We start from the raw sequence: 14,622 nt of genomic DNA on the forward strand, positions 1-14,622 counted from the left end.
CCCTTCCAGAATTTGGAACATGGAAGAAGCAGATGTAACTACAATGTTGAATCGAAGCAGGATAGATGCGCACAAAGGTATGAAACGAGTTGGAATTGTGAGCTCTGCTGAACGGAGAGAATTGGTAACAATAGCAGGTGCTAAATATTCAGGGACATTCATTCCACCCTATGATTATTTTACCAATAAAAAATTTTGAAGATCATTTTATCCGAGACGGGTCCATTGGCTGCATTGGTGGTCCCACAGGTTCTGGAAAGGATGGTGGAGTAATATTTTGTAACATCTCTCGACCATTTTTGTTGGGCAAACCAGGTCAACAAAAGAAGGTCCTGTTCTGCTACTGCTAGACAACCATTCGTTCCATCTCAGTATTGAAGCTCTTAATAAACGCACGAAAATGGTGTTGTGCATCTATTATTTCCTCCCCACTGTTCTTACAAATTACAGCTCCTTGAAGTAAGCGTTTGTGGTCATTACAAGAAGGTGAGCGCCAGGGAAGTCGATGCCTGGTTGAAAGCAAACCCAGGAAAGACTGTAACAATTTGTAATTTGCCTTCCGTTACAAACGAAGGACATCTCACCACATTCACACCAGCAAATATTACTTCAGGATTCTCAACGTCAGGCAAATTCCCATTTGCCTCACACAAATTCTAGGAAAGTGATTTATCTGCAGCTTTTGTGACAGACTAGTTCCAGAAAAAAAGTTTCAGATGCTGTTGCTATGTCCTGAAATGCGACGAATGCTGTTAATTCTGTTCCACGTACTTCAGTAGAGAAAATTTTTCCCCTAAATACAATCGCCCTATCCCTAAAGCTGGACCAAGGAAAGAGAGCAACCGTGGAATCAAGAAGAGCTATCTTAAGAGACACACCCGAAAAATAGTCTCTACAAAAAGAATGGGAGGAGAGGAATCGCAAGATGGCACCGAAGAATGGAAAGAGAGAAAAAAGGCGTGAATGAAGAAACAACTACCAGCAAAAGAAAATAGCAGTTTCATTCATCTTCCGAAGAAGAAGAAGAAGAAGAAGAAGAAGAAGAAGAAGAAGAAGAAGAAGGAGAAGGAGAAAAAGAAGGAGAAGAACAAGAAAGAGAAGAAAATTGTTGTTTGATCTGTGTGATATTTATAGAAAGGGAGAGGAACGGATACAATATACTATAGGCAAATAGTGCTCTCATGGGTCATGTGCGAATATTGATCAATTCTACGTGAGTGCAGACTGTGGACTCAACTAAGACACTTCTGTCATTTCAGATGTTTCAAAATGAGTAGGCTCTTTCCAGTAAAATTTTGGTATGTTGCAACGCGCCACGTTGCTGGGGTAAATTCAAACACGTGTCAACCTTTTGTCCATATTTTATCGTAGTCATTATAATGGTCTAATCGGTAATTTTATTTGTGATTTCTATGTGTAAAATTATTTAGTTTCTCAATACCATTTTCAAATCTAAGCAGTTTACAATAAATAATAAAAAGTAATAACTTTTTCTTGTTGCGACGTGCCCCTATGTCCACTACTGTTTAAATGTTGCAAAGACAGATAAAAATGATGTACACCTTACATAGATATTATTCGTACAGAAGGTACAAAAATGGCGTAGAGTGTTTATGCAGTAAAACATTGCATAATCTTGTCACGCAGAAATAATTACATTAACTGAAAAAATGGGAGATACATTTTGTAGTTGATATGAAATAAGAAGAACTTAACGATTTGAATGCAGTATTTTTAACGAGAACTTAATTTAGAGGAGGAGAGAAAGGAAACAGTCTGATCATATAATACCTAGCTGGCATTCTGTGCCTTCAGTTTGTTGATTTCCAGTATTTCCTGTACGGTCATCTTTTTGCTTCTTTGTAAGGAATGTAAAACTTCGCGTTCTACATCATGTAAATGGTGTTCTGCAAAGAGGCTATCATCAGAGGTTGAATCTTGCTCCGTTAATCTCCAGGTTCTCTCATTTTCACAGTTCTGCCTGACTGACCGATAGGCCAGCATACTTTTTCAAACTGCTTGCATATAATTTTACACACACCACTCTGTGCCAAGGGTTGCAGATTTCCTTTAGCACTGATTAAATATTTTGAAATGCTAATTGTATTACAAATTGCATGTCCGTAATTCGGAGATTTTAACTTCTTTGGAAGGTCATCTGAAATTTTACCAATATAAGGGATTTTGTACCGGACTGTGTAAGTACTGAATGCTGTTGGCCAGCGAACGCGAGTGGTGTAAGTTTACGCGTTTTCTCATCTCGTAATATTTCATCAAACAGGGCGGAGCTATAGCCATTCCAGCAAGTGATATGTGTCATGATCTGGAGTTCAGTTTGCAACGGTGATACGCATAATGGAGCAGATATGAGGCACTGCTCCATCGAATGAAAAGCCGCTGGTTTGTGGCTGTGTAGACGCTGTCAGCTTGCGGGGACTATCGTATCTGTAGCTTTGTTTTTTCTGTAAATGCTAAGTACGTATCTTGTTGTACTATCATCTGTATCAAGGTCCGGTAAATATTTATTAGAGCTTCCCAACTCCACAGTACACTGAATTATCTTATGCTTGGCGTTCAGATGTTGTAGTTATGTCTAGGCTAGTGGTACCCGATATGCAAACACAGCGTGTCATCCACAGAGGGAACAGTGGGGATACTCTGCTTATTTCAACTGTGAGCCCTATATAATATGACATTAAACATGAAGGCTACGTAAAGCGCCGCCATTTTTCGGAACTTCATGAAACTGCAGGGGCTGAAGAGGGAATATTTCACGATGTCCTACAAGTAGTACCGCATTTTTTTCAACCGAAATCGGCCGGGAAGGAAGTATGTTGCATTACTTACTGAACGCCCCTCCTGTACGGCATTGTCAGTTGCGATGGATGATGTCCCCCACGGTCGTATTGCTTACCCCATGCTCCGGGCCACGTGCCATTGCTGACGCTGGGATCGTCACCTTGACGTGGGCGTGCCTCGCTACGAGCGCATTTCCGGCCGTATGTCCACATGATCTTCCATTCCTCTGAGGGATCGTTTCCTAAGTCTGAGCGTCAATTTGAACCGTACTCTCACAAACACGGTTATGTGAACATTACGCTGGGCTGTGTTATCCCTGCTTTCCTTTAATCCCGAGATAGTTTGAATGGCGGTCGATAGTTTAGGTAAAGCCACGTCGTCATATTATGCGATAAATTTGGTTGCGTTAGTAATGAAAACATTTATGTGGGACGTCCTTGCCGCTCTGCTATTAAATTACTTGAAACTATAAAGAACTTTTGCTTATAGTTTTCAGATTTCACGTTATTTTATACTGCAGATAGTATGTCTGTTACAGACTTTTTAATCGATTTCGTTTTGTTTTATGTTACAGGTGAGTTTACTTGACGTCCAGCCCTCATAACCCACGTCACATCGTCGATGCCGCACGTCTGGAGCTGCACGGATAGAAGGCCAGTGTGAAGTTAATGTTGTTTTTAGTTTTTGCGGTATGATAGTGAATGTTTTCGAAGCTCTATGCTGGTGCTAAATAATTGACGATGGGGAAGTGATCAAAATATTACAAAATATTCTGTGTGCAATTGCGTGTGGAAGTGAGTGCTTTACTTTCAAGCATTATGTGCGTTTCCGTGTTTTTGCGTAGAAGCAGACTGTGCGACATCGAAAGGAAAATCTGTCTCCTAGGTCTGTGAGAACGTAGGTACAAATACAACTTACTCTCATTTGCGGTATTGGCAGTAGTTAGTTTGCACTGCGCGTAGAATTGTCTGATGTGAAAATGCTGTCTGCCTTATCATGCGTTTATCGAACTCTTCTTTACTCGTGTGGAATTTTCCAGCCATTTTTTTGATTCAGGCCACAACCACAATCCTTAGCTCGTTTACGAACAACAGCAAAAATGTAAGATTACTTACTTACCCTGACATAACCTTACATCATCCCTGACTTGAAAACTACGACTGTTTATGACATAAAAGATAAATTAACACAATTACGGATGGAACGATATTTCAGCACGCTAGAGACGCACAGTAATGGATAGTTTTGAAAATAATTTATTGTCCAACACATTAACTTCAAATTAAATTACCGGCATTAACCCATAACTGAATCATAAAAGACATGTCGAATTTCCAACGCACTTCTGAGGAAAGCGCATTGTCAGGACAGTGGCTTGTGAAGCACTGTAATGGTCAGAGTGTTTCTTTATTTTATTTATTTTCTGCAGCTTTCTTGTTTATAAAAGATCAACGTAAATTTCCCTTCTTATAAAGCGTGTTGATTTATTGTGTATGGAAAACCAAACGACATACAGAAAACACTGAAAGTAATCGAAAAGTTGCATACCATTCATCACCTAAACAATATTTATGGAGCTTTTGACACTTTTCTGTAGCTCGCGAACTGTCAGTTCAGACATAACACTGACCTATTCATACGTGAAATCTTCACATTATAAAGATTTCACGAAACTGTGTAATCTTAATAAAACACCGTGATCACCCAATAGACGAAAAATTTCAGTAGTGAACCAATCGAAAGGGGGTTGCAGCTTTGGAAACACTGTCGTACTTCGTCTGGTCGAGGCCGGCAGAGCGAATTGGCGAGTGTCGTCTAGCGAAATTTGGAAATTTGTGGTAAGTTCTAAGGGACAAAACTGAGATGTCAATGGTCCCTAGGCTTACACACTGCTTAATCTAACTTAAACTAGCTTACGATAAGGACAACACACACATCAATGCCCAAGGGAAGGCTCGAACCTCCGACGGGGGGAGCCGCGCGAACCGTGGCAAGACGCCCTGCACCGCACGGCTACCCCGCGCGGCTCGTCTAGCGTTTGTGGCGGACTTCGTCATGTGTACTCTGCCGACCGTCGTCGTGAATCGGGCGGGAACCTGCCGCGTCGTAGTTTGCCCTGACGTCAGCAAGCGGCAGCCTGTGTAGGGGCAGGAGCTCTGTGGAAGCTGTTCACATATACACAAAACTTCCATGTTAACTACTAACTACACGTTTGGTCCAACGAAGAAATGGAACAGGCATTTTCGTTTCCAAATTATCGTACATTTTGCAGGGACGTTTTAGTACGAATCAGTGTCACACTGCATTTGCCCTCTTGTTGACAATGGTCGGTAGTTATTAACGGGTGTTTTTTTTAGGGAACCGTTCGTTAATCGGTAGAAACGGAGCCCTTATAGGATCCCCTAGTCTGTCTGTCAGACTGTGGAAAATCTTTTTTCTCAGCAATGGGTAGACGTATCACGAAGGAATTTGCGTCACTATCTTCAAATGGTTGAAATGGCTCTGAGCACTATGGGACTTAACTGCTGTGGTAATCAGTCCCCTAGAATTTAGAACTACTTAAACCTAACTAACCTAAGGACATCACACACATACATGTCCGAGGCAGGATTCGACCCTGCGACCGTAGGGGTCGCGCGGTTCCAGACTGTAGCGCCTAGAACCGCTCGGTCACTCCGGCCGGCCTCAGTATCTTCCCTTCGCGGTGTAAAAAGGTGACGCTTCTAAGTCAGTGCACTCAAAAGCCACCGCCATTTACTCCTCGATACTCGCAAAATCGTTCACCAAAACGTACAGGGGTCTTACCGTTGACGTATAATCTTGAATTTTGGCAAGAAGCAAGGTTAAAAAAAATTTCTTTTGTCTTTTCTTATCCGACTTCCAACTTGAAATTCCTGTAGTCTTGGAATCTGTGGGACAGATATCGTGTGAATATCAATGCCGATAAAAGACAAAAATCATACAGATTCTCGATGCGCAGAACGGATGAATTTTCTATATAACCTGTGGCAGCCTCTTCATCTACGAGTATCCATACGCCTGTGCCTGCCATTTTTTCGATGTGGCCGGCCGGAGTTTCCATGCGGTTCTAGGCGCTACAGTCTGGAACCGCGAGACGGCTACGGTCGCAGTTTCGAATTCTGCCTCGGGCATGGATGTGTGTGATGTCCTTAGGTTAGTTAGGTTTAAGTAGTTCTCAGTTCTAGGGGACTGATGACCTCAGAAGTTGAGTCCCATAGTGCTCAGAGCCATTTGAACCTTCTTTTTCTTTCTTTCTTTTTTTCTTTTTTTTTTTTTTTTTTTTTTTTTTTTTTTTTTTTTTTTTTTTTTTTTTTTTTTCTTCGATATGCTCCGCTCTGAGTCTCACACAGGCTTTACCCTTTACAGTTCCTTCTAGAACCATAGAACCTACTCCTTGGTGTTTTATCACACGTCCTGCCATCCTGTCCCTTCTTCTTATTTATGTTTTGCGTAACTTCCTCTCCTTGCCCACTCTGCGGAGGAGCTCCCTTTTATTCTTTTACCAGTGCACCTAATTTTCAACATCGTCCTATATCACCATATCTCAGACATTTCGATTTCCCTCTTTCCTGGTTTTTGCCCCAGTCTGCAAATCACTTCAATAGGATGCTTTTCGCTAAACGTTCATCCCCAGGAATTTACGTGCATATTAAGGCCTATTTGTGATACCAGTAGACTTCTTTGAACGATGAATGTTCTCTTTGCCTGTATTAGTTGGTTTCCTATAATCTCCTTGTTTTTTCTACCCGGAATAGCGCGACATGTCATTTAGTATTGCGGTGCGGCATTTTTCGGTCGGCACGACGCTCTTCGGTTCAGCAGCATCGTGGTGCCAGTATTGTTTGCCCTTCGCTAATTGTCGGTAGTGTGAAGGACGTTCACCGGCCTAATGGTCGTTTGCACAAAAAGAGGCAGTCTAGCGATATATCGTCACAAGCTTTAATAATTAATTGTAATTACAGAAGAGAGCGATGACAGTTCTTAATATCTGTTACGGAGCTGCATAATCTACATGCACTACAGATCTGCTACGAAATGACATTACAATACTATGAAGAAAGAATTTAAAGATTTAGTCGACAATGTAAGAGCAAAAATCTACAACGTTTCCTAGATGGCATTGTTCTGTAGATCAGGAAGCACTTCGTGGTAAGTTTGCAGCCATGGAGCATGAAAAGAAATTTATGGTACAAATAGTAAAATTTCTCAAGTTGCATGTGTTATTTCACTGTTAATTGCAATAGTTTCCAAAGGAACTCATCGGAGAGTATGCAGACTTCATATATTATTGCAAAGTACGTTGGTTAAGTCAGTTGGTATACCTGGAACGATTTCTCTATTCAGAACCCACTATTCTCGAATTTGTTAAGAAAAAGGAGTGCAGGAACGAAAATCAGAACATTCAGAATAGATTGCAGACTCCGTACTTTAAGTGGGCATTACTCTGCAATGGCCACAGTAACACGTTGCAAGGTGTGAAAAAACTTACTTCATTGGGATGCTTTTAAAAGGTCAAGTGGACTGTAGAACTGCCAAATTCTCAGAAATACAGTCCGAGTCCCTAAACTCAGCAACGTTAAAGAAAACTTGGCGCTTGAGAATTCACCGTAACCTTGAAAGATTTACAAGGGTAGTTTTCTCAACGTTTTGAGGATACTGTAACTCTTATATCTGTTTTCGAGTTTTCTTCGCGACTGTTTGACGTTTTAGTTGAAAGCGCCCTCATGTGCAGATATAACTCACTGGTCGGCGACGTAATTCCCATTTTGAAGACAAATTCTTTTACTCCAAAACCTTCCAGGACATATGAACTGCTTTGCTAAAATAGAGTTTCCACGTGTTCCGACGTAACATCAAGCGCCGGCAAGTCGGCCCGAAACGTAACAGCAGGGAGGGCTGTGAGACGGCGTCAGGCAATAGGACGCTATGACAACACCACGACAGGAGCGACACCTATATGAAGAGAATATAAGCTAGCCTCGGCCGTAGTAGAAGACGAACCGTGAATTGTGAACAGTATTATTTGCTTGCATGGAAATTGTATATATCGAAGGACAGTGACTATTTGCATGCCGCCATTTGCTTGCGACTCACTTTGTACATCCGCTAAGTTAAGTATTGTCAATTCATTTTACTGTAATAAACTCCATTAATATGATTTGCTTGAAATGTTGTCTACCTACCAGAGAAAACAGCTTCCTAGGCACCATATATTAGACGAGTAGGCCGAACACGACACCACGTGTCCATAATGGGGTTGCATTAGTGCTACAACATTACGATCAATGCAACTTGTGAAAGACTTTTTTTCGGTTATGAATTCAAATATGTCACAATTACGTGACAAGTTCAGTGCAAAAGTCTATGAAATTATCCATGTCTGTCTATATGCCGACAGTCTGTAGCAGATACAAATTATGTCTTCAGCAACCGAAAAATAATTAAATAATACTGAAAATTTGTATTCTTTGTGATGTGTGTTGTTGAGAAATGTGAAAAATAACCCCAAGTCGTATGCAGTGCGACTGCAATGCCATTTAAATGTTGCCTGTTCACTGTTTGTCCCCTCGTAATGCTCTCACAGAGTGCCACAATGGTGGGAAAAATATGCAGCTAGACTGACTGCTACTAGGAGGTACCGAAAAATACCGGAATAACATTGCCGTGGGCTGAGCTTACGTAGAACTTATTTTTGCCGCTAGGCTTGTATGGCGCAACCCATTACCAGTTCAGTGTCACCTGTGTTGTCGATCTGGCTTGTTCTGTTCATCTGCAGTGATTGTTTTTGCAACGCTGCTTTGTTTTTGTTTCGTTTCTTATGGTGGCAAGTTTAAGTGAACAACCTGTAACGGTGAAATTTTGTTTTCTACTCGCTAAAAATCTTGCTGAAACTGTTTTAATCTTGAAAACAGCTTACCAAGATGACGCCTCGGGAAAATCTCTGGTGTACGACCGGTTCGCTCGATTTAAAAATGGCGACACCGCGATTGATGACAAACCTTGTACTGGACGTCCATAAACTGCCGGAATCGACGAAAAAATTGAAAAAAATTCGAGAATTTGTGCTCAGAGACCATCGACAGACGATTGATCAACTGTGAGAGATTAGTGGGTTATCCTGGAGCTCGGTTCAGCGAACTGTAACGGAAGATTCGGGAATGGAAAGGATTGCTACCAAGTTCGTTCCTCAGGTTCTGACTGACAACCAGAAGGAACGTCGAGCTGAAACATGTCGTGTTTTGAAACAACAACTGGAAACTGATCCAGATTTTCTATCAGATGTCATTACTAGTGATTATTTATGGTGCTATGGTTGCGACCCACAAACAAAGCACCAAGCAAGCCGTTGGAAAACGTCATCGCCACCCCATCCAAAAAAATGTCACAAAGTCAAACCAAATATCAAAACAATACTGATTTTTTCTTTTTTTATGCCAAGGGCGCAGTTCATTCAAAGTTTGTTCTGCCAGGTGAGACCGTCAATCAAATCCTTTATTTGGAAGTTTTGAGAAGATTGCACAACGGTGTTCATCAAAAAAGACATGGTTCAAATGGCTCTGAGCACTATGCGACTTAACTTCTGAGGTCATCAGTCGCCTAGAACTTAGAACTAATTAAACCTAACTAACCTAAGGACATCACACACATCCATGCCCGAAGCAGGATTCGAACCTGCGACCGTAGCTGTCACGCGGTTCCAGACTGAAGCGCCTTTAACCGCACGGCCACACCGGCCGGCTAAAAAAGAAAAAAAAAAAAGACATGATTTGTGGCAGACGGGAGTGAGGTTCTTCCATCACAACAACGCACCTGAACACACAGCCATCTCTGTCAGACAGTTTTTGGCCAAAAATAGCATGCTTCTGCTATCCCACGCAGCTTACTCGTCTGACCTGACTCTGTGGGACACTTTTTATTTCCACGCATGAAAAGGGGCATGAAGGGACACCGGTTTCACAACACTGAAGACGTCAAGACAAAAAGAGGGAGAAGCTCTCACCCATTTCTAAAGACAAAACTATTTCAAACAGTGGAAGCAACGGTGGGCGAATGTATTAGTTGTAATTGAGAGTATTTTGAAGGAGATAAGGTTGCTTTGTAAACAACTTGAAAATATATAGCTTTTAAAACATGATTGTAGTTTTTTTGGGCACCCGCTCCTATGGTATTCGTGCCAGAGCACAGCTCACAGGCAAAATTTGTCGCCGCCCCCGGTTTAGGGGAACCACTTAGAAACTAGGTGTTGCTAGATGGGTGGAGATTTGAATCACTGACCTACAGAATGTGAATTCACTGTTTTTACGACTGCATCACATCGCTCGGTTATCACTTCCTGTTGTATCATACCGGCTGCTCCATTAAGAAAGGGCAGTTCTTGCGCTGTGTCGGCACTGTTTGCCAACTGTTAATACCTAAACCTTTGTTCCAAACTTTATACTCTATCGCATTACCGTTACTGTTTCTCGAGCATGTGTAGTGAATCAGTTCTGTTGTTTCGGCTGATATTATTAATAATTACGGATACAGGCGAGTGTAGGGGGTTCCGTGAAAATGAACACAACAGTACTGCAACGTTACAGGTTTCCAATTGCTAATATATAATGGAGTTATCCTTGCATAATGATTTGCGGGAGTACTGTTTATTAGTCTTTCAGCTCTATTTGAAGGCAGATGGATTCCTCCATTAATAATGATGGGTACAGACAAATGTTTGAGGATGAATGTAACCTCCGGGTATCGGCAAGTTTTGCAGGTGAAAATGTATAACTCTGTGGCCCAATGTAATGCCTTGATGTATTACTATTGTTTTCTCTTAGATATTTGCAGTCTGACAAATTACCTGTTCGCTTCTGTCTCTGGTTCCTAGGCAAATGTTTTTTTGATGATTTTTCTGACTTTTCTCGCGCACGAGTGGCTGGCATTGTCGAAGTCTCACTCTCCATTGCTGGTGGTGGATTGGAGTCGAGCGGCAGATTATTATACACTCCTGGAAATTGAAATAAGAACACCGTGAATTCATTGTCCCAGGAAGGGGAAACTTTATTGACACATTCCTGGGGTCAGATACATCACATGATCACACTGACAGAACCACAGGCACATAGACACAGGCAACAGAGCATGCACAATGTCGGCACTAGTACAGTATATATCCACCTTTCGCAGCAATGCAGGCTGCTATTCTCCCATGGAGACGATCGTAGAGATGCTGGATGTAGTCCTGTGGAACGGCTTGCCATGCCATTTCCACCTGGCGCCTCAGTTGGACCAGCGTTCGTGCTGGACGTGCAGACCGCGTGAGACGACGCTTCATCCAGTGCCAAACATGCTTAATGGGGGACAGATCCGGAGATCTTGCTGGCCAGGGTAGTTGACTTACACCTTCTAGAGCACGTTGGGTGGCACGGGATACATGCGGACGTGCATTGTCCTGTTGGAACAGCAAGTTCCCTTGCCGGTCTAGGAATGGTAGAACGATGGGTTCGATGACGGTTTGGATGTACCGTGCACTATTCAGTGTCCCCTCGACGATCACCAGTGGTGTACGGCCAGTGTAGGAGATCGCTCCCCACACCATGATGCCGGGTGTTGGCCCTGTGTGCCTCGGTGGTATGCAGTTCTGATTGTGGCGCTCACCTGCACGGCGCCAAACACGCATACGACCATCATTGGCACCAAGGCAGAAGCGACTCTCATCGCTGAAGACGACACGTCTCCATTCGTCCCTCCATTCACGCCTGTCGCGACACCACAGGAGGCGGGCTGCACGATGTTGGGGCGTGAGCGGAAGACGGCCTAACGGTGTGCGGGACCGTAGCCCAGCTTTATGGGGACGGTTGCGAATGGTCCTCGCCGATACCCCAGGAGCAACAGTGTCCCTAATTTGCTGGGAAGTGGCGGTGCGGTCCCCTACGGCACTGCGTAGGATCCTACGGTCTTGGCGTGCATCCGTGCGTCGCTGCGGTCCGGTCCCAGGTCGACGGGCACGTGCACCTTCCGCCGACCACTGGCGACAACATCGATGTACTGTGGAGACCTCACGCGCCACGTGTTGAGCAATTCGGCGGTACGTCCACCCGGCCTCCCGCATGCCCACTATACGCCCTCGCTCAAAGTCCGTCAACTGCACATACGGTTCACGTCCAAGCTGTCGCGGCATGCTACCAGTGTTAAAGACTGCGATGGAGCTCCGTATGCCACGGCAAACTGGCTGACTCTGACGGCGGCGGTGCACAAATGCTGCGCAGCTAGCGCCATTCGACGGCCAACACCGCGGTTCCTGGTGTGTCCGCTGTGCCGTGCGTGTGATCATTGCTTGTACAGCCCTCTCGCAGTGTCCGGAACAAGTATGGTGGGTCTGACACACCGGTGTCAATGTGTTCTTTTTTCCATTTCCAGGAGTGTATATGCCTGGCGCGCCAACGTCCGCGGGCTTTTCCGTGATCATTACCGCTGCGGATCCTGCAGTCTCACAGTACTAAGTGGACTACTCATGGCGACGTCTTTCAGCTGTTTGTGCTGACCAACTTCTTCGTTTATCATTTTGAAGCATAGGTGCTCGACTTGGCAGGTACGTCGATGACACCTTCGTTGTGTGGAGCCACCGTCAGGAACAGCTCGGTGACTTCCTAAGACACCTGAACAGTCTCCATGCCAACATAAAATTTTGGCATGCCATGCCATTTGCGGCAGCACCTGAGACGCGAGATGCAACACCTGGAAAGCGTTCTGAGGAGCGATAGGTACTCCACTAGGTGCTTAAGAATTGTCAGAGAATCAAACGCTGCCAAGTGACACATCGTAAGAAGAAACGTCGGTTACGGCCTTTGTGCGCAACCATACGTTGCGCAAACACGCCGTAAATACCATAAACCGACAAAGAAGATCAAAGAGTGTGTCAGACACTGTAAAGCAGAAAAGGGACCCACTTGTAGAGTCGGGAGTATACCGCGTACAATGTACATTACGCGTGGAGAAGTCTGTGTTCGAATGAATGTACGATAAATCAACACCAGAATCACCGAACATAAGCGACACTACAGATAGGAGCAGGTGGAGAAATCGGCCGTGGAGTAGCAGGCACTGTGTGGCACCAACCGCACAGTAAAATCCGCCGACACGGAATTTCTTGCTAACAAGATGAGCTAACACACCCGCTTGTTCAGGAAAGCTATAGGAGTACACAAACATGACAACTGTAAATAAGAAGAACGAAGTCTCAAGGTGAACGAATACTGGAGTCCCGTGCTGCAGGTAGCAGGGGGAGAAATGCAGCAGTAATGACCACAGGAAAGTTCTCGTTGTTGACGTGCCGGGCACATATAATCTGGGGTCGCGAGCTTGACTGCATTCCAGCAAGGGAGGGTGAAGCTCTGACAATGCCAGCACACTTTGCCAACTGGAACTTTACAAAGTAGTGGTCCTAGCGTAGTGCCTTTCTCGTGAATATTTACGTTCTATAACACTTTAGTGTGGGTTCCGCCGTTAATAATGACGGGTACAGACGAGAGTGTGGAGTGATGTCAGGATGAACGCAGCCGCAGCGTATCGGCAGAGCGCCCGCTGTCGGCGCGCTGCCCTCGCGATGGATGGCCGTGTCCCGTGGACACAGGTGCCGCGCGCGCATCGCAATCCGTCACTCTGGATTACAGACCCGCTCTCTCGAGGCCTCCACACGTACTGCATGCGTGTAAGTGTGTGTGTGTGTGTGTGTGTGTGTGTGTGTGTGTGTGTGTGTGTGTGTGTGTAGCACGGCCTGGCCTCTGCCTGACGCCGCTACTGTGCTATGGCTCCGTGCCTGTCCGGTAGATAGCTGTACTGCAAGGAGCTCCATCTTTAGCGATTTTCCCATCTGCCCCACAGCCTATAGATAAAACAATTTCTAATGATCTCATGGACGTCACTATCTCGTACTTAACTGCCGGCCGGGGTGGCCGAGCGGTTCTAGGCGCTACAGTCTGGAACCGCGCGACCACTGCGGTCGCAGGTTTTAATCCTGCCTCGGGCATGGGTGTTTGTGATGTCCTTAGCTTAGTTTGGTTTAAGTAGTTCTAAGTTCTAGGGGACTGATGACCACAGCAGTTAAGTCCCATAGTGCTCAGAGCCATTTCAACCATTTGAACCTACTTAACTCGTTAGAGCAGACTGACTACAGTTCAACCGAAAGTGCTACTTGCTACATTCTATTGTTTTTTGGTCCTATTAGCCCCACAGACTCACTTTGCATATCATCATGCCAATTTCCATACAAAGCGGCCAGGACGAATTATTCTACCCTCTAGAGCTTCTAGTGTCCTGTAAGTCGCACTGAAGTGGCAAGTATGTACTGCGGTTGGGCAAGAATTTGGAAACACCTCTATAAATGCATGCCTGAACCTATATGCAGATGCTACCCAATACTTCAGGTTTCGCTGTTGTGTTTGACGACGAACGACACGTGTACAACGTCCTTAATTCGTTGCCAGCATCAGCAGTGATTAGAACAGTGTTCTGTGTAGTCGTTAGGGCACTGAGGCGGAGCTAAGTAACATCGAACGAGAGCAAATTATTTGTGCTTGTACGGTTGGTACTTCCGTAACCAAGGTAGCTAATGTGTCAGGTATATCAATAGGGACCATATCGAAGATTTACACTGCATACAAGGAGGGCGCATATAACATCATCCGCCAAGTCACGACGCCGACGAGAGTGCGTGCTGTGTGATGGTGGTGGACAGTCATTGAAGAGGATTGTGACGAAAAATAAGTGGACAACAGCTGCAAAGGTGAACGTCTCACCAGCGACCCCTGTCAGCACCAAGGG

This window comes from Schistocerca piceifrons, chromosome 10 (genome assembly GCF_021461385.2).
Source record: "Schistocerca piceifrons isolate TAMUIC-IGC-003096 chromosome 10, iqSchPice1.1, whole genome shotgun sequence".
NCBI lineage: Eukaryota > Metazoa > Arthropoda > Insecta > Orthoptera > Acrididae > Schistocerca > Schistocerca piceifrons.